The sequence below is a fragment of the Pseudophryne corroboree genome (genome assembly GCF_028390025.1).
Source record: "Pseudophryne corroboree isolate aPseCor3 chromosome 12 unlocalized genomic scaffold, aPseCor3.hap2 SUPER_12_unloc_1, whole genome shotgun sequence".
NCBI classification, from domain to species: domain Eukaryota; kingdom Metazoa; phylum Chordata; class Amphibia; order Anura; family Myobatrachidae; genus Pseudophryne; species Pseudophryne corroboree.
Window position 1 is genome coordinate 1,076,536 of NW_026967485.1, and position 19,491 is coordinate 1,096,026.

Below are 19,491 nucleotides of genomic sequence, written 5' to 3' on the forward strand. Positions count from 1 at the left end.
CCATGCCTCCTTTTTACCATTGCGCTGTTTATCTGCGCGCACTGCATTACAATCTCCCTCGCCACCTCTCTGGGTGTCACCAGTGATAGTGACACCTCTGCCATGCTTGTAGCAGCTGGTCCTAAGATCTACGCCTCAAGCCCTGAGTGTTTGCCCTTGTGACTTGTTGATCATCATAGCGAAGCAGATGCTTACAGAAAACTGTAGGGGCTTAGATTGAAAATAAAAACAATTGATGGGTATAAGGTAGAGAGGAGTGGGTTCGGTTCTCCGAGAACCGAATTCCCCACGAACTCCACGTGGTTTACATTGGTCCGAGGCAGGCTCGGTTGTTCCTGCCTGACTCGGAAAACCTGAACAAGGGAAAATGTCATCATCCCGCTGTCAGATTCTCGTGAGATTCGGATTCCATATAAAGAGCTGCGCGTTGCCGCCATTTTTACTCGTGCATTGAAGAGAGAGCGGAGAGGACGTGGCTATGTTCTCTCAGTGGAAATCTCAATATCAGTGCTCAGTATCAGTGGTTACTTATTGCTGCTCAGTAATACTAGTAGTGTGTCTCTCCTGCTCAGTGTCAGTTCTCAGTAGTATCCTCATCAGTGCTCAGTATCACTGCTCATTGTCTTGTGCTGCATTGTGGTGCTCAGCATACTACAGTACATTACTAATAGTCCAGTGCTGCATCTTGCTGCTCAGTGTCAGTTCTAGTATCCTCATCAGTGCTCACTATCACTGCTCATTGCATTGTGGTGTTCTGTATACTACAGTAACATAGTAATATAGTATATATAGAGGAGCGGGTTCGGTTCTCCGAGAACCGAATTCCCGACGAACTCCACGTGGTTTACACTGGTCCGAGGCAGGCTCGGTTGTTCCTGCCTGACTCGGAAAACCTGAACAAGGGAAAATGTCATCATCCCGCTGTCGGATTCTCGCGAGATTCGGATTCCATATAAAGAGCTGCGCGTTGCCGCCATTTTTACTCGTGCATTGAAGAGAGAGCGGAGAGGACGTGGCTATGTTCTCTCAGTGGAAATCTCAATATCAGTGCTCAGTATCAGTGGTTACTTATTGCTGCTCAGTAATACTAGTAGTGTGTCTCTCCTGCTCAGTGTCAGTTCTCAGTAGTATCCTCATCAGTGCTCAGTATCACTGCTCATTGTCTTGTGCTGCATTGTGGTGCTCAGCATACTACAGTACATTACTAATAGTCCAGTGCTGCATCTTGCTGCTCAGTGTCAGTTCTAGTATCCTCATCAGTGCTCACTATCACTGCTCATTACATTGTGGTGTTCTGTATACTACAGTAACATAGTAATATAGTAACATATGGTAACATAGTTTTTGAGGTTGAATAGAGGCAAATTGCCCAACGTGTTCAACCTGTTTTAAGTTGTGATGATTCTACATACTTGCTGAATAATGTTTTATGACTAGTTAGCTACTATAACTCATGTTACCCCCGGATTAACCATGTTGATATTTTAAGTATTATAACCTTGGATAGCTTTTTCATTCAGAAATGTATCCATTCCTTTTTTAAATCCAATTACAGAGTCCGCCATTACCACCTTCCCTGGCAGGGAATTCCACATACTGATTGCCCTAACAGTGAAGATCATAGTATCTCACCTGGCAGGTAAGTAGGAGTTGGGCTAGAGCTGTGGAGGATTGCTGCTCGGGCACCCCCTGTCAAGTGAAGGAGATCCAACTGAGGCAGCACAAGGGAACTCTCGAAAGAAGAACAAGGCTAGAGGAAGATCTGAGACAAAGAAATCTGACTTTTACCAGAGCTGACCAGAGGAAAGCACAAACACAGTCTCCCACTACCACAAATAATGCAGTCGAGTTTCCCACATTTGGGGAAATCACAGGGGTCAGCATACCGAGTGCAATGAATGAACCTCACCCTGGGAGAACAATCTTCATGACCATGGTATCTCCTATGCAAAATAAGTATGATTTGGGATAGGGCTGGGGAGGGCCGCTGCTCAGGCACATCTCTGTCAAGTAAAGGAGATTCAACTGAGGCAGCACAAGGGAACTCTCATCTGGGGACAACAACTGCAGGGAGAACACATATTTTCAGATGAACATGGGAGGGCAGAAGGCTGCCTAATACTGAAGCACCCCCAAACAACAAACCAAATGCAACTACTAGTGCAAGCATTCCTGGGGGAAGGCCTGCAGCAGACGGATTTGCATATGGTGATGTCATCCAAGCAGTGGGTCAAAGTTGGCTTCAACCCTCATCTGCATATGAAAATAAAAAAGGGGTGTGCAGGGCATGGCTGCCTTTTGCGGCGCTTGGATGACCCCTAGTTCGCATTAAACACCTCCACCCTCCTTCGGTGTGGGGCTCATGTTGGCTATGCCCCAGCCCCTGAAGCATTCAAGCTGATTTCTTGCAGCAGCTGGGCACTGTAACAGCTCCAGAGCTGCTCTGTAAAGCAAGTAAAAGGGTGTGGGCCCTGCAGCACTACCTGTAGTTTGCATTGTGCGTTGGAAGGCACAAAGTAAGCAGACGGGGAAGTCAGGATAGTGCACAAGGGCATAGAAGGGAGCGGCTGAAGAAAAGAGAAGTGGAAACAGACAGCAAACTAGGCTGGAGAGAGACCTGAGACAAAGAGATCTGAATTATACGAGAGCCGACCAGGGGAAACACAAATTATGCTGTCAAGTTTCCCACATTTGGGGAAATCGCAGGGGCAGCACACCCAGAGTGCAATGGGTGAGCCTTGCCCTGGGAGAAGCACCTTCATGATCATAGTATCTCACCTGGCAGGTAAGTAGGAGTTGGGCTAGAGCTGGGGAGGGTCTCTGCTCGGGCACCCCCCTGTCAAGTGAAGGAGATCCAACTAAGGCAGCACAAGGGAACTCTCAAAAGAAGAACAAGGCTCTGAAACAAAGAAATCTGACTTTTACCAGAGCTGACCAGAGGAAAACACAAACACAGTCCCCCACTACCACAAATAAAGCAGTCGAGTTTCCCACATTTGGGGAAATCACAGGGGTCAGCATACCCAGAATGCAATGAATGAACCTCACCCTGGGAGAATAATCTTCATGACCATGGTATCTCCTATGCAAAATAAGTATGATTTGGGATAGAGCTGGGGAGGGCCGCTGCTCAGGCACATCTCTGTCAAGTTAAGGAGATTCAACTGAGGCAGCACAAGGGAACTCTCATCTAGGGACAACAACTGCAGGGAGAACACATATTTTCAGATGAACATGGGAGGGCAGAAGGCTGCCTAATACTGAAGCACCCCCAAACAACAAACCAAATGCAACAACTAGTGCAAGCATTCCTGGGGGAAGGCCTGCCGCAGATGGATTTGCATATGGTGATGTCATCCAAGCAGTGGGTCAAAGTTGGCTTCAACCCTCGTCTGCATATGAAAACAGAAAAGGGGCGTGCAGGGCATGGTGGCCTTTTGCTGCGCTTGTCTGACCCCTAGTTTGCATTAAACACCTCCACCCTCCTTCGGTGTGGGGCTCATGTTGGCTATGCCCCAGCCCCTGAAGCATTCAAGCTGATTTCTTGCAGCAGCTTGGCACTGCAACAGCTCCAGAGCTGCTCTGTGAGGCAAGTAAAAGGGTGTGGGCCCTGCAGCACTACCTGTAGTTTGCATTGTGCATTGGAAGGCACAAAGTAAGCAGACGGGAGGAGAAGTCAGGATAGTGCACAAGGGTATAGAAGGGAGCGGCTGAAGAAAAGAGAAGTGGAAACAGACAGCAAACTAGGCTGGAGAGAGACCTGAGACAAAGAGATCTGAATTATACGAGAGCCGACCAGGGGAAACACAAATTATGCAGTCAAGTTTCCCACATTTGGGGAAATCGCAGGAGCAGCACACCCAGAGTACAATGGGTGAGCCTTGCCCTGGGAGAAGCACCTTCATGATCATAGTATCTCACCTGGCAGGTAAGTAGGAGTTGGGCTAGAGCTGGGGAGGGTCGCTGCTCGGGTACCCCCCTGTAAAGTGAAGGAGATCCAACTGAGGCAGCACAAGGGAACTCTCGAAAGAAGAACAAGGCTAAAGGAAAATCTGAGACAAAGAAATCTGACTTTTACCAGAGCTGACCAGAGGAAAGCACAAACACAGTCTCCCACTACCACAAATAATGCAGTCAAGTTTCCCACATTTGGGGAAATCACAGGGGTCAGCATACCCAAAATGCAATGAATGAACCTCACCCTGGGAGAAAAATCTTCATGACCATGGTATCTCCTATGCAAAATAAGTATGATTTGGAATAGGGCTGGGGAGGGCCGCTGCTCATGCACATCTCTGTCAAGTAAAGGAGATTCAACTGAGGCAGCACAAGGGAACTCTCATCTTGGGACAACAACTGCAGGGAGAACATATATTTTCAGATGAACATGGGAGGGCAGAAGGCTGCCTAATACTGAAGCACCCCCAAACAACAAACCAAATGCAACAACTAGTGCAAGCATTCCTGGGGGAAGGCCTGCCGCAGATGGATTTGCATATGGTGATGTCATCCAAGCAGTGGGTCAAAGTTGGCTTCAACCCTCGTCTGCATATGAAAAGAGAAAAGGGGCGTGCAGGGCATGGTGGCTTTTTGCGGCGCTTGGCTGACCCCTAGTTTGCATTAAACACCTCCACCCTCCTTTGGTGTGGGGCTCATGTTGGCTATGCCCCAGCCCCTGAAGCATTCAAGCTGATTTCTTGCAGCAGCTGGGCACTGTAACAGCTCCAGAGCTGCTCTGTAAGGCAAGTAAAAGGGTCTGGGCCCTGCAGCACTACCTGTAGATCGCATTGTGCGTTGGAAGGCACAAAGTAAGCAGACAGGAGGAGAAGTCAGGATAGTGCGCAAGGGCATAGAAGGGAGCGGCTCAAGAAAAGAGAAGTGGAAACAGACAGCAAACTAGGCTGGAGAGAGACCTGAGACAAAGAGATCTGAATTATACGAGAGCCGACCAGGGGAAACACAAATTATGCAGTCAAGTTTCCCACATTTGGGGAAATCGCAGGGGCAGCACACCCAGAGTGCAATGGGTGAGCCTTGCCCTGGGAGAAGCACCTTCATGATCATAGTATCTCACCTGGCAGGTAAGTAGGAGTTGGGCTAGAGCTGGGGAGGGTCGCTGTTCGGGCACCCCCCTGTCAAGTGAAAGAGATCCAACTGAGGCAGCACAAGGGAACTCTCGAAAGAAGAACAAGGCTAGAGGAAGATCTGAGACAAAGAAATCTGACTTTTTCCAGAGCTGACCAGAGGAAAGCACAAACACAGTCCCCCACTACCACAAATAATGCTGTCGAGTTTCCCACATTTGGGGAAATCACAGGGGTCAGCATACCCAGAATGCAATGAATGAACCTCACCTTGGGAGAACAATCTTCATGACCATGGTATCGCCTATGCAAAATAAGTATGATTTGGGATAGGGCTGGGGAGGGCCGCTGCTCAGGCACATCTCTGTCAAGTAAAGGAGATTCAACTGAGGCAGCACAAGGGAACTCTCATCTGGGGACAACAACTGCAGGGAGAACACATATTTTCTGATGAACATGTGAGGGCAGAACGCTGCCTAATACTGAAGCACCCCCAAACAACAAACCAAATGCAACAACTAGTGCAAGCATTCCTGGGGGAAGGCCTGCAGCAGATGGATTTGCATATGGTGATGTCATCCAAGCAGTGGGTCAAAGTTGGCTTCAACCCTCGTCTGCATATGAAAAGAGAAAAGGGGCGTGCAGGGCATGGCGGCCTTTTGCAGCGCTTGGATGACCCCTAGTTCGCATTACACACCTCCACCCTCCTTCGGTGTGGGGCTCATGTTGGCTATGCCCCAGCCCCTGAAGCATTCAAGCTGATTTCTTGCAGCAGCTGGGCACTGTAACTGCTCCAGAGCTACTCTGTAAGGCAAGTAAAAGGGTGTGGACCCTGCAGCACTACCTGTAGTTCGCATTGTGCGTTGGAAGGCACGAAGTAAGCAGACGGGAGAAGTCAGGATAGTGCGCAAGGGCATAGAAGGGAGCGGCTCAAGAAAAGAGAAGTGGAAACAGACAGCAAACTAGGCTGGAGAGAGACCTGAGACAAAGAGATCTGAATTATACGAGAGCCGACGAGGGGAAACACAAATTATGCAGTCAAGTTTCCCACATTTGGGGAAATCGCAGGAGCAGCACACCCAGAGTGCAATGGTTGAGCCTTGCCCTGGGAGAAGCACCTTCATGATCATAGTATCTCACCTGGCAGGTAAGTAGGAGTTGGGCTAGAGCTGGGGAGGGTCGCTGCTCGGGTTCCCCCCTGTGAAGTGAAGGAGATCCAACTGAGGCAGCACCAGGGAACTCTTGAAAGAAGAACAAGGCTAGAGGAAGATCTGAGACAAAGAAATCTGACTTTTACCAGAGCTGACCAGAGGAAAGCACAAACACAGTCTCCCACTACCACAAATAATGCAGTCAAGTTTCCCACATTTGGGGAAATCACAGGGGTCAGCATACCCAAAATGCAATGAATGAACCTCACCCTGGGAGAAAAATCTTCATGACCATGGTATCTCCTATGCAAAATAAGTATGATTTGGAATAGGGCTGGGGAGGGCCGCTGCTCATGAACATCTCTGTCAAGTAAAGGAGATTCAACTGAGGCAGCACAAGGGAACTCTCATCTTGGGACAACAACTGCAGGGAGAACATATATTTTCAGATGAACATGGGAGGGCAGAAGACTGCCTAATACTGAAGCACCCCCAAACAACAAACCAAATGCAACAACTAGTGCAAGCATTCCTGGGGGAAGGCCTGCCGCAGATGGATTTGTATATGGTGATGTCATCCAAGCAGTGGGTCAAAGTTGGCTTCAACCCTCGTCTGCATATGAAAAGAGAAAAGGGGCGTGCAGGGCATGGTGGCCTTTTGCGGCGCTTGGCTGACCCCTAGTTTGCATTAAACACCTCCACCCTCCTTTGGTGTGGGGCTCATGTTGGCTATGCCCCAGCCCCTGAAGCATTCAAGCTGATTTCTTGCAGCAGCTGGGCACTGTAACAGCTCCAGAGCTGCTCTGTAAGGCAAGTAAAAGGGTGTGGGCCCTGCAGCACTACCTGTAGTTCGCATTGTGCGTTGGAAGGCACAAAGTAAGCAGACAGGAGGAGAAGTCAGGATAGTGCGCAAGGGCATAGAAGGGAGCGGCTCAAGAAAAGAGAAGTGGAAACAGACAGCAAACTAGGCTGGAGAGAGACCTGAGACAAAGAGATCTGAATTATACGAGAGCCGACCAGGGGAAACACAAATTATACAGTCAAGTTTCCCACATTTGGGGAAATCGCAGGAGCAGCACACCCAGAGTGCAATGGATTAGCCTTGCCCTGGGAGAAGCACCTTCATGATCATAGTATCTCACCTGGCAGGTAAGTAGGAGTTGGGCTAGAGCTGGGGAGGGTCGCTGCTCGGGTACCCCCCTGTAAAGTGAAGGAGATCCAACTAAGGCAGCACAAGGGAACTCTCGAAAGAAGAACAAGGCTAGAGGAAAATCTGAGACAAAGAAATCTGACTTTTACCAGAGCTGACCAGAGGAAAGCACAAACACAGTCCCCCACTACCACAAATAATGCAGCTGAGTTTCCCACATTTGGGGAAATCACAGGGGTCAGCATACCCAAAATGCAATGAATGAACCTCACCCTGGGAGAAAAATCTTCATGACCATGGTATCTCCTATGCAAAATAAGTATGATTTGGAATAGGGCTGGGGAGGGCCGCTGCTCATGCACATCTCTGTCAAGTAAAGGAGATTTAACTGAGGCAGCACAAGGGAACTCTCATCTGGGGACAACAACTGCAGGGAGAACACATATTTTCAGATGAACATGGGAGGGCAGAAGGCTGCCTAATACTGAAGCACCCCCAAACAACAAACCAAATGCAACAACTAGTGCAAGCATTCCTGGGGGAAGTTCTGCAGAAGACGGATTTGCATACGGTGATGTCATCCAAGCAGTGGGTCAAAGTTGGCTTCAACCCTCATCTGCATATGAAAAGAGAAAAGGGGCGTGCAGGGCATGGCGGCCTTTTGCGCTGCTTGGATGACCCCTAGTTCGCATTAAACACCTCCACCCTCCTTTGGTGTGGGGCTCATGTTGGCCATGCCCCATCCCCTGAAGCATTCAAGCTGATTTCTTGCAGCAGCTGGGCACTGTAACAGCTCCAGAGCTGCTCTGTAAGGCAAGTAAAAGGGTGTGGGCCCTGCAGCACTACCTGTAGTTTGCATTGTGCATTGGAAGGCACAAAGTAAGCAGACGGGAGGAGAAGTCAGGATAGTGCACAAGGGTATAGAAGGGAGCGGCTGAAGAAAAGAGAAGTGGAAACAGACAGCAAACTAGGCTGGAGAGAGACCTGAGACAAAGAGATCTGAATTATACGAGAGCCGACCAAGGGAAACACAAATTATGCAGTCAAGTTTCCCACATTTGGGGAAATCGCAGGGGCAGCACACCCAGAGTGCAATGGGTGAGCCTTGCCCTGGGAGAAGCACCTTCATGATCATAGTATCTCACCTGGCAGGTAAGTAGGAGTTGGGCTAGAGCTGGAGAGGGTCGCTGTTCGGGCACCCCCCTGTCAAGTGAAAGAGATCCAACTGAGGCAGCACAAGGGAACTCTCGAAAGAAGAACAAGGCTAGAGGAAGATCTGAGACAAAGAAATCTGACTTTTTCCAGAGCTGGCCAGAGGAAAGCACAAACACAGTCCCCCACTACCACAAATAATGCAGTCGAGTTTCCCACATTTGGGGAAAACACAGGGGTCAGCATACCCAGAATGCAATGAATGAACCTCACCCTGGGAGAACAATCTTCATGACCATGGTATCGCCTATGCAAAATAAGTATGATTTGGGATAGGGCTGGGGAGGGCCGCTGCTCAGGCACATCTCTGTCAAGTAAAGGAGATTCAACTGAGGCAGCACAAGGGAACTCTCATCTGGGGACAACAACTGCAGGGAGAACACATATTTTCAGATGAACATGTGAGGGCAGAAGGCTGCCTAATACTGAAGCACCCCCAAACAACAAACCAAATGCAACAACTAGTGCAAGCATTCCTGGGGGAAGGCCTGCAGCAGATGGATTTGCATATGGTGATGTCATCCAAGCAGTGGGTCAAAGTTGGCTTCAACCCTCGTCTGCATATGAAAAGAGAAAAGGGGCGTGCAGGGCATGGCGGCCTTTTGCAGCGCTTGGATGACCCCTAGTTTGCATTACACGCCTCCTCCCTCCTTCGGTGTGGGGCTCATGTTGGCTATGCCCCAGCCCCTGAAGCATTCAAGCTGATTTCTTGCAGCAGCTGGGCACTGTAACTGCTCCAGAGCTACTCTGTAAGGCAAGTAAAAGGGTGTGGGCCCTGCAGCACTACCTGTAGTTCGCATTGTGCGTTGGAAGGCACGAAGTAAGCAGACGGGAGAAGTCAGGATAGTGCGCAAGGGCATAGAAGGGAGCGGCTCAAGAAAAGAGAAGTGGAAACAGACAGCAAACTAGGCTGGAGAGAGACCTGAGACAAAGAGATCTGAATTATACGAGAGCCGACGAGGGGAAACACAAATTATGCAGTCAAGTTTCCCACATTTGGGGAAATCGCAGGAGCAGCACACCCAGAGTGCAATGGTTGAGCCTTGCCCTGGGAGAAGCACCTTCATGATCATAGTATCTCACCTGGCAGGTAAGTAGGAGTTGGGCTAGAGCTGGGGAGGGTCGCTGCTCGGGTTCCCCCCTGTGAAGTGAAGGAGATCCAACTGAAGCAGCACCAGGGAACTCTCGAAAGAAGAACAAGGCTAGAGGAAGATCTGAGACAAAGAAATCTGACTTTTACCAGAGCTGACCAGAGGAAAGCACAAACACAGTCCCCCACTACCACAAATAATGCAGTCGAGTTTCCCACATTTGGGAAAATCACAGGGGTCAGCATACCCAGAATGCAATGAATGAACCTCACCCTGGGAGAACAATCTTCATGACCATGGTATCTCCTATGCAAAATAAGTATGATTTGGGATAGGGCTGGTGAGGGCCGCTGCTCAGGCACATCTCTGTCAAGTAAAGGAGATTCAACTGAGGCAGCACAAGGGAACTCTCATCTGGGGACAACAACTGCAGGGAGACCACATCTTTTCAGATGAACATGGGAGGGCGGAAGGCAGCCTAATACTGAAGCACCATCAAATATCAAACCATGGCCCTCATTCCGAGTTGATCGCTCGCAAGGCGATTTTAGCAGAGTTACACACGCTAAGCCGCCGCCTACTGGGAGTGAATCTTAGCTTCTTAAAATTGCGACCGATGTATTCGCAATATTGCGATTACAAACTACTTAGCAGTTTCAGAGTAGCTTCAGACTTACTCGGCATCTGCGATCAGTTCAGTGCTTGTCGTTCCTGGTTTGACGTCACAAACACTCCCAGAGTTCGCCCAGACACTCCCCCGTTTCTCCGGCCACTCCTGCGTTTTTTCCGGAAACTGTAGCGTTTTTTCCCACACGCCCATAAAACGGCCTGTTTCCGCCCAGTAACACCCATTTCCTGTCAATCACATTACGATCGCCGGAGCGAAGAAAAAGCCGTGAGTAAAAATACTTTCTTCATTGTAAAATTACTTGGCGCAGTCGCAGTGCGAATATTGCGCATGCGTACTAAGCAGAATTTCACTGCGATGCGATGAAATTTACAGAGCGAACGACTCGGAATGAGGGCCCATATGCAACAACTAGTACAAGCACTCCTGGGGGAAGGTCTGCAGCAGACGGATTTGCATACGGTGATGTAAATCCAAGCAGTGGGCCAAAGTTGACTGGAACCCTCATCTGCATATGAAAAGAGAAAAGGGGCATGCAGGGCATGGCGGCCTTTTGCAGTGCTTGGATGACCCCTAGTTTGCATTAAACACCTCCACCCTCCTTTGGTGTGGGGCTCATGTTGGCCATGCCCCATCCCCTGATGCATTCAAGCTGATTTCTTGCAGCAGCTGGGCACTGTAACAGCTCCAGAGCTGTTCTGTAAGGCAAGTAAAAGGGTGTGGGCCCTGCAGCACCACCTGTTGTTCGCATTGTGCGTTGGAAGGCACAAATTAAGCAGACGGGAGGAGAAGTCAGGATAGTGCGCAAGGGCATTCTTTTCTCTTAGTCCGGGGGCAAGGCTTCAAAATGGGGTCTGCAACGGAGGAGACACAGGGGGCGTGGTCACAGCAGCTTTTCTCTACAGTCTGCACCAGCAGGAGCCTACACCATTTTTTATGATCACGCTGAACTGCAGTGCGACTGCAATTACAGCATGGTCAAGAAGGGAGGCGTCATGCTGGGTGGCCATGCCCTGTCACTGTGCAGGAGCCAGCACCGCTCACACACTAGTCCCCGGGTGCAGCCCCCAACCCCCGGGACACCCGGAGCAACAAAATGTAGATTCAGGCCACCAGGCCACGCCCCTACCTATGAAACCATGCCTCCTTTTTACCATTGCGCTGTTTATCTGCGCGCACTGCATTACAATCTCCCTCGCCACCTCTCTGGGTGTCACCAGTGATAGTGACACCTCTGCCATGCTTGTAGCAGCTGGTCCTAAGATCTACGCCTCAAGCCCTGAGTGTTTGCCCTTGTGACTTGTTGATCATCATAGCGAAGCAGATGCTTACAGAAAACTGCAGGGGCTTAGATTGAAAATAAAAACAATTGATGGGTATAAGGTAGAGAGGAGCGGGTTCGGTTCTCCGAGAACCGAATTCCCGACGAACTCCACGTGGTTTACACTGGTCCGAGGCAGGCTCGGTTGTTCCCGCCTGACTCGGAAAACCTGAACAAGGGAAAATGTCATCATCCCGCTGTCGGATTCTCGCGAGATTCGGATTCCATATAAAGAGCTGCGCGTTGCCGCCATTTTTACTCGTGCATTGAAGAGAGAGCGGAGAGGACGTGGCTATGTTCTCTCAGTGGAAATCTCAATATCAGTGCTCAGTATCAGTGGTTACTTATTGCTGCTCAGTAATACTAGTAGTGTGTCTCTCCTGCTCAGTGTCAGTTCTCAGTAGTATCCTCATCAGTGCTCAGTATCACTGCTCATTGTCTTGTGCTGCATTGTGGTGCTCAGCATACTACAGTACATTACTAATAGTCCAGTGCTGCATCTTGCTGCTCAGTGTCAGTTCTAGTATCCTCATCAGTGCTCACTATCACTGCTCATTACATTGTGGTGTTCTGTATACTACAGTAACATAGTAATATAGTAACATATGGTAACATAGTTTTTGAGGTTGAATAGAGGCAAATTGCCCAACGTGTTCAACCTGTTTTAAGTTGTGATGATTCTACATACTTGCTGAATAATGTTTTATGACTAGTTAGCTACTATAACTCATGTTACCCCCGGATTAACCATGTTGATATTTTAAGTATTATAACCTTGGATAGCTTTTTCATTCAGAAATGTATCCATTCCTTTTTTAAATCCAATTACAGAGTCCGCCATTACCACCTTCCCTGGCAGGGAATTCCACATCCTGATTGCCCTAACAGTGAAGATCATAGTATCTCACCTGGCAGGTAAGTAGGAGTTGGGCTAGAGCTGTGGAGGATTGCTGCTCGGGCACCCCCTGTCAAGTGAAGGAGATCCAACTGAGGCAGCACAAGGGAACTCTCGAAAGAAGAACAAGGCTAGAGGAAGATCTGAGACAAAGAAATCTGACTTTTACCAGAGCTGACCAGAGGAAAGCACAAACACAGTCCCCCACTACCACAAATAATGCAGTCGAGTTTCCCACATTTGGGGAAATCACAGGGGTCAGCATACCCAGAGTGCAATGAATGAACCTCACCCTGGGAGAACAATCTTCATGACCATGGTATCTCCTATGCAAAATAAGTATGATTTGGGATAGGGCTGGGGAGGGCCGCTGCTCAGGCACATCTCTGTCAAGTAAAGGAGATTCAACTGAGGCAGCACAAGGGAACTCTCATCTGGGGACAACAACTGCAGGGAGAACACATATTTTCAGATGAACATGGGAGGGCAGAAGGCTGCCTAATACTGAAGCACCCCCAAACAACAAACCAAATGCAACTACTAGTGCAAGCATTCCTGGGGGAAGGCCTGCAGCAGACGGATTTGCATATGGTGATGTCATCCAAGCAGTGGGTCAAAGTTGGATTCAACCCTCGTCTGCATATGAAAATAAAAAAGGGGTGTGCAGGGCATGGCTGCCTTTTGCGGCGCTTGGATGACCCCTAGTTCGCATTAAACACCTCCACCCTCCTTCGGTGTGGGGCTCATGTTGGCTATGCCCCAGCCCCTGAAGCATTCAAGCTGATTTCTTGCAGCAGCTGGGCACTGTAACAGCTCCAGAGCTGCTCTGTAAAGCAAGTAAAAGGGTGTGGGCCCTGCAGCACTACCTGTAGTTTGCATTGTGCGTTGGAAGGCACAAAGTAAGCAGACGGGGAAGTCAGGATAATGCACAAGGGCATAGAAGGGAGCGGCTCAAGAAAAGAGAAGTGGAAACAGACAGCAAACTAGGCTGGAGAGAGACCTGAGACAAAGAGATCTGAATTATACGAGAACCGACCAGAGGAAACACAAATTATGTAATCAAGTGTCCCACATTTGGGGAAATCGCAGGAGCAGCACACCCAGAGTGCATTGGGTGAGCCTTGCCCTGGGAGAAGCACCTTCCTGATCATAGTATCTCACCTGGCAGGTAAGTAGGAGTTGGGCTAGAGCTGGGGAGGGTTGCTGCTCGGGTACCCCCCTGTCAAGTGAAGGAGATCCAACTGAGGCAGCACAAGGAAACTCTCGAAAAAAGAACAAGGCTAGATGAAGATCTGAGACATAGAAATCTGACTTTTACCAGAGCTGACCAGAGGAAAGCACAAACACAGTCCCCCACTACAACAAATAATGCAGTCGAGTTTCCCACATTTGGGGAAATCACAGGGGTCAGCATACCCAGAATGCAATGAATGAACCTCACCCTGGGAGAACAATCTTCATGATAATGGTATCTCCTATGCAAAATAAGTATGATTTGGGATAGGGCTGGGGAGGGCCGCTGCTCAGGCACATCTCTGTCAAGTAAAGGAGATTCAACTGAGGCAGCACAAGGGAACTCTCATCTGGGGACAACAACTGCAGGGAGAACACATATTTTCAGATGAAAATGGGAGAGCAGAAAGCTGCCTAATACTGAAGCACCCCCAAACAACAAACCAAATGCAACAACTAGTACAAGCATTCCTGGGAAAAGGTCTGCAGAAGACGGATTTGCATACGGTGATGTCATCCAAGCAGTGGGCCAAAGTTGGCTGGAACCCTCATCTGCATATGAAAAGAGAAAAGGGGTATGCAGGGCATGGCAGCCTTTTGCAGTGCTTGGATGACCCTTAGTTTGCATTAAACACCTCCACCCTCCGTCGGTGTGGGGCTCATGTTGGCTATGCCCCAGCCCCTGAAGCATTCAAGCTGATTTCTTGCAGCAGCTGGGCACTGTAACAGCTCCAGAGCTGCTCTGTAAGGCAAGTAAAAGGGTGTGGGCCCTGCAGCACTACCTGTAGTTTGCATTGTGCATTGGAAGGCACAAAGTAAGCAGACAGGAGGAGATGTCAGGATAGTCCACAAGGGTATAGAAGGGAGGGGCTTAAGAAAAAAGAAGTGGAAACAGACAGCAAACTAGGCTGGAGAGAGACCTGAGACAAAGAGATCTGAATTATATGAGTGCCGACCAGGGAAAACACAAATTATGCAGTCAAGTTTCCCACATTTGGGGAAATCGCAGGGGCAGCACACCCAGAGTGCATTGGGTGAGCCTTGCCCTGGGAGAAGCACCTACATGATCATAGTATCTCACCTGGCAGGTAAGTAGGAGTTGGGCTAGAGCTGGGGAGGGTCGCTGCTCGGGCACCCCCCTGTCAAGTGAAGGAGATCCAACTGAGGCAGCACAAGGGAACTCTCGAAAGAAGAACAAGGCTAGAGGAAGATCTGAGACAAAGAAATCTGACTTTTACCAGAGCTGACCAGAGGAAAGCACAAACACAGTCCCCCACTACCACAAATAATGCAGTTGAGTTTCCCACATTTGGGGAAATCACAGGGGTCAGCATACCCAGAATGCAATGAATGAACCTAACCCTGGGAGAACAATCTTCATGACCATGGTATCTCCTATGCAAAATAAGTATGATTTGGGATAGGGCTGGGGAGGGCCGCTGCTCAGGCACATCTCTGTCAAGTAAAGGAGATTCAACTGAGGCAGCACAAGGGAACTCTCATCTGGGGACAACAACTGCAGGGAGAACACATATTTTCAGATGAACATGGGCTGCCTAATACTGAAGCACCCCCAAACAACAAACCAAAAGCAACAACTAGTAAAAGCATTCCTGGGAGAAGGTCTGCAGAAGACGGATTTGCATACGGTGATGTCATCCAAGCAGTGGGCCAAAGTTGGCTGGAACCCTCATCTGCATATGAAAAGAGAATAAGGGTTATGCAGGGAATGGCGGCCTTTTGCGGCGCTTGGATGACCCCTAGTTCGCATTAAACACCTCCATTCTCCTTCGGTGTGGGGCTCATGTTGGCTATGCCCCAGCCCCTGAAGTATTCAAGCTGATTTCTTGCAGCAGCTGGGCACTGTAACAGCTCCAGAGCTGCTCTGTAAGGCAAGTAAAAGGGTGTGGGCCCTGCAGCACTACCTGTAGTTCGCATTGTGCGTTGGAAGGCACAAAGTAAGCAGACGGGAGAAGTCAGGACAGTGCGCAAGGGCATAGAAGGGAGCGGCTCAAGAAAAGAGAAGTGGAAACAGGCAGCAAACTAGGCTGGAGAGAGACCTGAGACAAAGAGATCTAAATTATACGAGAGCCGACCAGGGGAAACACAAATTATGCAGTCAAGTGTCCCACATTTGGGGAAATCGCAGGAGCAGCACACCCAGAGTGCAATGGGTGAGCCTTGCCCTGGGAGAAGCACCTTCATGATCATAGTATCTCACCTGGCAGGTAAGTAGGAGTTGGGCTAGAGCTGGGGAGGGTTGCTGCTCGGGTACCCCCCTGTCAAGTGAAGGAGATCCAACTGAGGCAGCACAAGGGAACTCTCGAAAGAAGAACAAGGCTAGAGGAAAATCTGAGACAAAGAAATCTGACTTTTACCAGAGCTGACCAGAGGAAAGCACAAACACAGTCCCCCACTACCACAAATAATGCAGTCGAGTTTCCCACATTTGGGGAAATCACAGGGGTCAGCATACCCAAAATGCAATGAATGAACCTCACCCTCGGAGAACAATCTTCATGACCATGGTATCTCCTATGCAAAATAAGTATGATTTGGGATAGGGCTGGGGAGGGCCGCTGCTCAGGCACATCTCTGTCAAGTAAAGGAGATTCAACTGAGGCAGCACAAGGGAACTCCCATCTTGGGACAACAACTGCAGGGAGAACACATATTTTCAGATGAACATGGGAGGGCAGAAGGCTGCCTAATACTGAAGCACCCCCAAACAACAAACCAAATGCAACAACTAGTACAAGCATTCCTGGGGGACGTTCTGCAGAAGACGGATTTGCATACGGTGATGTCATCCAAGCAGTGGGCCAAAGTTGGCTGGAACCCTCATCTGCATATGAAAAGAGAAAAGGGGTATGCAGGGCATGGCGGCCTTTTGCGGCGCTTGGATGACCCTTAGTTCGCATTAAACACCCCCACCCTCCTTCGGTGTGGGGCTCATGTTGGCTATGCCCCAGCCCCTGAAGCATTCAAGCTGATTTCTTGCAGCAGCTGGGCACTGTAACAGCTCCAGAGCTGCTCTGTACGGCAAGTAAAAGGGTGTGGGCCCTGCAGCACTACCTGTAGTTTGCATTGTGCATTGGAAGGCACTTAAGAATAGAGAAGTGGAAACAGACAGCAAACTAGGCTGGAGAGAGACCTGAGACAAAGAGATCTGAATTATACGAGAGCCGACCAGGGGAAACACAAATTATGCAGTCAAGTTTCCCACATTTGGGGAAATCGCAGGAGCAGCACACCCAGAGTGCAATGGGTGAGCCTTGCCCTGGGAGAAGCACCTACGTGATCATAGTATCTCACCTGGCAGGTAAGTAGGAGTTGGGCTAGAGCTGGGGAGGGTCGCTGCTCGGGTACCCCCCTGTCAAGTGAAGGAGATCCAACTGAGGCAGCACAAGGGAATTCTCGAAAGAAGAACAAGGCTAGAGGAAGATCTGAGACAAAGAAATCTGACTTTTACCTGAGCTGACCAGAGGAAAACACAAACACAGTCCCCCACTACCACAAATAATGCTGTCGAGTTTCACACATTTGGGGAAATCACAGGGGTCAGCATACCCAGAATGCAATGAATGAACCTCACACTGGGAGAATAATCTTCATGACCATGGTATCTCCTATGCAAAATAAGTATGATTTGGGATAGGGCTGGGGAGGGCCGCTGCTCAGGCACATCTCTGTCAAGTAAAGGAGATTCAACTGAGGCAGCATAAGGGAACTCTCATCTGGGGACAACAACTGCAGGGAGAACACATATTTTCAGATGAACATGGGAGGGCAGAAGGCTGCCTAATACTGAAGCACCCCCAAACAACAGACCAAATGCAACAACTAGTGCAAGCATTCCTGGGGGAAGGCCTGCAGCAGATGGATTTGCATATGGTGATGTCATCCAAGCAGTGGGTCAAAGTTGGCTTCAACCCTCGTCTGCATATGAAAAGAGAAAAGGGGCGTGCAGGGCATGGCGGCCTTTTGCGGCGCTTGGATGACCCCTAGTTCGCATTAAACACCTCCACCCTCCTTTGGTGTGGGGCTCATGTTGGCTATGCCCCAGCCCCTGAAGCATTCAAGCTGATTTCTTGCAGTAGCTGGGCACTGTAACAGCTCCAGAGCTGCTCTGTACGGCAAGTAAAAGGGTGTGGGCCCTGCAGCACTACCTGTAGTTTGCATTGTGCATTGGAAGGCACAAAGTAAGCAGACGGGAGAAGTAAGGATAGTGCGCAAGGCCATAGAATGGAGCGGCTTAAGAAAAGAGAAGTGGAAACAGACAGCAAACTAGGCTGGAGAGAGACCTGAGACAAAGAGATCTGAATTATACGAGAGCCGCCAGGGGAAACACAAATTATGCAGTCAAGTTTCCCACATTTGGGGAAATCGCAGGGGCAGCAAATCCAGAGTGCAATGGGTGAGCCTTGCCCTGGGAGAAGCACCTTCATGATTATAGTATCTCACCTGGCAGGTAAGTAGAAGTTGGGCTAGAGCTGGGGAGGGTCGCTGCTCGGGCACCCCCCTGTCAAGTGAAGGAGATCCAACTGAGGCAGCACAAGGGAACTCTCGAAAGAAGAACAAGGCTAGAGGAAGAACTGAAACAAAGAAATCTGACTTTTACCAGAGCTGACCAGAGGAAAGCACAAACACAGTCCCCCACTACCACAAATAATGCAGTTGAGTTTCCCACATTTGGGGAAATCACAGGGGTCAGCATACCCAGAATGCAATGAATGAACCTCACCCTGGGAGAACAATCTTCAAGACCATGGTCTCTCCTATGCAAAATAAGTATGATTTGGGATAGGGCTGGGGAGGGCCGCTGCTCAGGCACATCTCTGTCAAGTAAAGGAGATTCAACTGAGGCAGCACAAGGGAACTCTCATCTGGGGACAACAACTGCAGGGAGAACACATATTTTCAGATGAACATGGGAGGGCAGAAGGCTGCCTAATACTGAAGCACCCCCAAACAACAAACCAAATGCTACAACTAGTGCAAGCATTCCTGGGGGAAGGCCTGCAGCAGATGGATTTGCATATGGTGATGCCATCCAAGCAGTGGGTCAAAGTTGGCTTCAACCCTCGTCTGCATATGAAAAGAGAAAAGGGGCGTGCAGGGCATGGCGGCCTTTTGCGGCGCTTGGATGACCCCTAGTTAGCATTACACACCTCCACCCTCCTTCGGTGTGGGGCTCATGTTGGCTATGCCCCAGCCCCTGAAGCATTCAAGCTGATTTCTTGCAGCAGCTGGGCACTGTAACTGCTCCAGAGCTGCTCTGTAAGGCAAGTAAAAGGGTGTGGGCCCTGCAGCACTACCTGTAGTTTGCATTGTGCGTTGGAAGGCACGAAGTAAGCAGACGGGAGAAGTCAGGATAGTGCGCAAGGGCATAGAAGGGAGCGGCTCAAGAAAAGAGAAGTGGAAACAGACAGCAAACTAGGCTGGAGATAGACCTGAGACAAAGAGATCTGAATTATACGAGAGCCGACCAAGGGAAACACAAATTATGCAGTCAAGTTTCCCACATTTGGGGAAATCACAGGGGCAGCACAACCAGAGTGCAATGGGTGAGCCTTGCCCTGGGAGAAGCACCTTCATGATCATAGTATCTCACCTGGCAGGTAAGTAGGAGTTGGGCTAGAGCTGGGGAGGGTCGCTGCTCGGGCACCCCCCTGTCAAGTGAAAGAGATCCAACTGAGGCAGCACAAGGGAACTCTCGAAAGAAG

At 49.5% G+C, this 19,491-nt stretch overlaps 24 non-coding genes and 3 pseudogenes across 24 annotated transcripts; all 27 read right to left on the reverse strand.

Moving 5' to 3' along the window:
• Positions 1–1,798: 1,798 nt before the first annotated feature.
• LOC134982636 (U1 spliceosomal RNA) lies at positions 1,799–1,960 on the reverse strand. Its single transcript, XR_010191313.1, has one exon. It is a non-coding gene; the product is annotated as a U1 spliceosomal RNA (small nuclear RNA).
• Positions 1,961–2,630: 670 nt separating this feature from the next.
• LOC134982949 (U1 spliceosomal RNA) lies at positions 2,631–2,793 on the reverse strand. The gene has a single exon (XR_010191574.1). It is a non-coding gene; the product is annotated as a U1 spliceosomal RNA (small nuclear RNA).
• Positions 2,794–2,935: 142 nt separating this feature from the next.
• On the reverse strand, positions 2,936–3,099 carry LOC134982656 (U1 spliceosomal RNA). The gene has a single exon (XR_010191331.1). It is a non-coding gene; the product is annotated as a U1 spliceosomal RNA (small nuclear RNA).
• Positions 3,100–3,773: 674 nt separating this feature from the next.
• Positions 3,774–3,936, reverse strand: LOC134982901 (U1 spliceosomal RNA). The gene has a single exon (XR_010191530.1). It is a non-coding gene; the product is annotated as a U1 spliceosomal RNA (small nuclear RNA).
• Positions 3,937–4,088: 152 nt separating this feature from the next.
• On the reverse strand, positions 4,089–4,252 carry LOC134982707 (U1 spliceosomal RNA). Its single transcript, XR_010191380.1, has one exon. It is a non-coding gene; the product is annotated as a U1 spliceosomal RNA (small nuclear RNA).
• A 674-nt stretch (positions 4,253–4,926) lies between these two features.
• Positions 4,927–5,089, reverse strand: LOC134982781 (U1 spliceosomal RNA). The gene has a single exon (XR_010191446.1). It is a non-coding gene; the product is annotated as a U1 spliceosomal RNA (small nuclear RNA).
• Positions 5,090–5,241: 152 nt separating this feature from the next.
• Positions 5,242–5,405, reverse strand: LOC134982725 (U1 spliceosomal RNA). Its single transcript, XR_010191396.1, has one exon. It is a non-coding gene; the product is annotated as a U1 spliceosomal RNA (small nuclear RNA).
• Positions 5,406–6,103: 698 nt separating this feature from the next.
• Positions 6,104–6,239, reverse strand: LOC134982213 (U1 spliceosomal RNA; annotated as a pseudogene).
• Positions 6,240–6,391: 152 nt separating this feature from the next.
• On the reverse strand, positions 6,392–6,555 carry LOC134982708 (U1 spliceosomal RNA). Its single transcript, XR_010191381.1, has one exon. It is a non-coding gene; the product is annotated as a U1 spliceosomal RNA (small nuclear RNA).
• Positions 6,556–7,229: 674 nt separating this feature from the next.
• LOC134982226 (U1 spliceosomal RNA) lies at positions 7,230–7,392 on the reverse strand. The gene has a single exon (XR_010190974.1). It is a non-coding gene; the product is annotated as a U1 spliceosomal RNA (small nuclear RNA).
• Positions 7,393–7,544: 152 nt separating this feature from the next.
• Positions 7,545–7,708, reverse strand: LOC134982528 (U1 spliceosomal RNA). Its single transcript, XR_010191216.1, has one exon. It is a non-coding gene; the product is annotated as a U1 spliceosomal RNA (small nuclear RNA).
• Positions 7,709–8,382: 674 nt separating this feature from the next.
• On the reverse strand, positions 8,383–8,545 carry LOC134982840 (U1 spliceosomal RNA). Its single transcript, XR_010191501.1, has one exon. It is a non-coding gene; the product is annotated as a U1 spliceosomal RNA (small nuclear RNA).
• Positions 8,546–8,697: 152 nt separating this feature from the next.
• On the reverse strand, positions 8,698–8,861 carry LOC134982638 (U1 spliceosomal RNA). The gene has a single exon (XR_010191315.1). It is a non-coding gene; the product is annotated as a U1 spliceosomal RNA (small nuclear RNA).
• Positions 8,862–9,559: 698 nt separating this feature from the next.
• LOC134982214 (U1 spliceosomal RNA) lies at positions 9,560–9,695 on the reverse strand (annotated as a pseudogene).
• A 152-nt stretch (positions 9,696–9,847) lies between these two features.
• On the reverse strand, positions 9,848–10,011 carry LOC134982895 (U1 spliceosomal RNA). The gene has a single exon (XR_010191525.1). It is a non-coding gene; the product is annotated as a U1 spliceosomal RNA (small nuclear RNA).
• A 2,700-nt stretch (positions 10,012–12,711) lies between these two features.
• On the reverse strand, positions 12,712–12,875 carry LOC134982270 (U1 spliceosomal RNA). The gene has a single exon (XR_010191003.1). It is a non-coding gene; the product is annotated as a U1 spliceosomal RNA (small nuclear RNA).
• A 670-nt stretch (positions 12,876–13,545) lies between these two features.
• Positions 13,546–13,708, reverse strand: LOC134982264 (U1 spliceosomal RNA). The gene has a single exon (XR_010190999.1). It is a non-coding gene; the product is annotated as a U1 spliceosomal RNA (small nuclear RNA).
• A 152-nt stretch (positions 13,709–13,860) lies between these two features.
• On the reverse strand, positions 13,861–14,024 carry LOC134982573 (U1 spliceosomal RNA). The gene has a single exon (XR_010191257.1). It is a non-coding gene; the product is annotated as a U1 spliceosomal RNA (small nuclear RNA).
• A 674-nt stretch (positions 14,025–14,698) lies between these two features.
• On the reverse strand, positions 14,699–14,861 carry LOC134982980 (U1 spliceosomal RNA). Its single transcript, XR_010191585.1, has one exon. It is a non-coding gene; the product is annotated as a U1 spliceosomal RNA (small nuclear RNA).
• Positions 14,862–15,013: 152 nt separating this feature from the next.
• On the reverse strand, positions 15,014–15,177 carry LOC134982494 (U1 spliceosomal RNA). The gene has a single exon (XR_010191185.1). It is a non-coding gene; the product is annotated as a U1 spliceosomal RNA (small nuclear RNA).
• A 682-nt stretch (positions 15,178–15,859) lies between these two features.
• Positions 15,860–16,001, reverse strand: LOC134982958 (U1 spliceosomal RNA; annotated as a pseudogene).
• A 152-nt stretch (positions 16,002–16,153) lies between these two features.
• LOC134982518 (U1 spliceosomal RNA) lies at positions 16,154–16,317 on the reverse strand. The gene has a single exon (XR_010191207.1). It is a non-coding gene; the product is annotated as a U1 spliceosomal RNA (small nuclear RNA).
• A 615-nt stretch (positions 16,318–16,932) lies between these two features.
• LOC134982941 (U1 spliceosomal RNA) lies at positions 16,933–17,095 on the reverse strand. The gene has a single exon (XR_010191567.1). It is a non-coding gene; the product is annotated as a U1 spliceosomal RNA (small nuclear RNA).
• Positions 17,096–17,247: 152 nt separating this feature from the next.
• LOC134982761 (U1 spliceosomal RNA) lies at positions 17,248–17,411 on the reverse strand. Its single transcript, XR_010191428.1, has one exon. It is a non-coding gene; the product is annotated as a U1 spliceosomal RNA (small nuclear RNA).
• A 671-nt stretch (positions 17,412–18,082) lies between these two features.
• On the reverse strand, positions 18,083–18,244 carry LOC134982274 (U1 spliceosomal RNA). The gene has a single exon (XR_010191005.1). It is a non-coding gene; the product is annotated as a U1 spliceosomal RNA (small nuclear RNA).
• A 152-nt stretch (positions 18,245–18,396) lies between these two features.
• On the reverse strand, positions 18,397–18,560 carry LOC134982527 (U1 spliceosomal RNA). Its single transcript, XR_010191215.1, has one exon. It is a non-coding gene; the product is annotated as a U1 spliceosomal RNA (small nuclear RNA).
• A 671-nt stretch (positions 18,561–19,231) lies between these two features.
• On the reverse strand, positions 19,232–19,394 carry LOC134982252 (U1 spliceosomal RNA). Its single transcript, XR_010190993.1, has one exon. It is a non-coding gene; the product is annotated as a U1 spliceosomal RNA (small nuclear RNA).
• Positions 19,395–19,491: the final 97 nt, after the last annotated feature.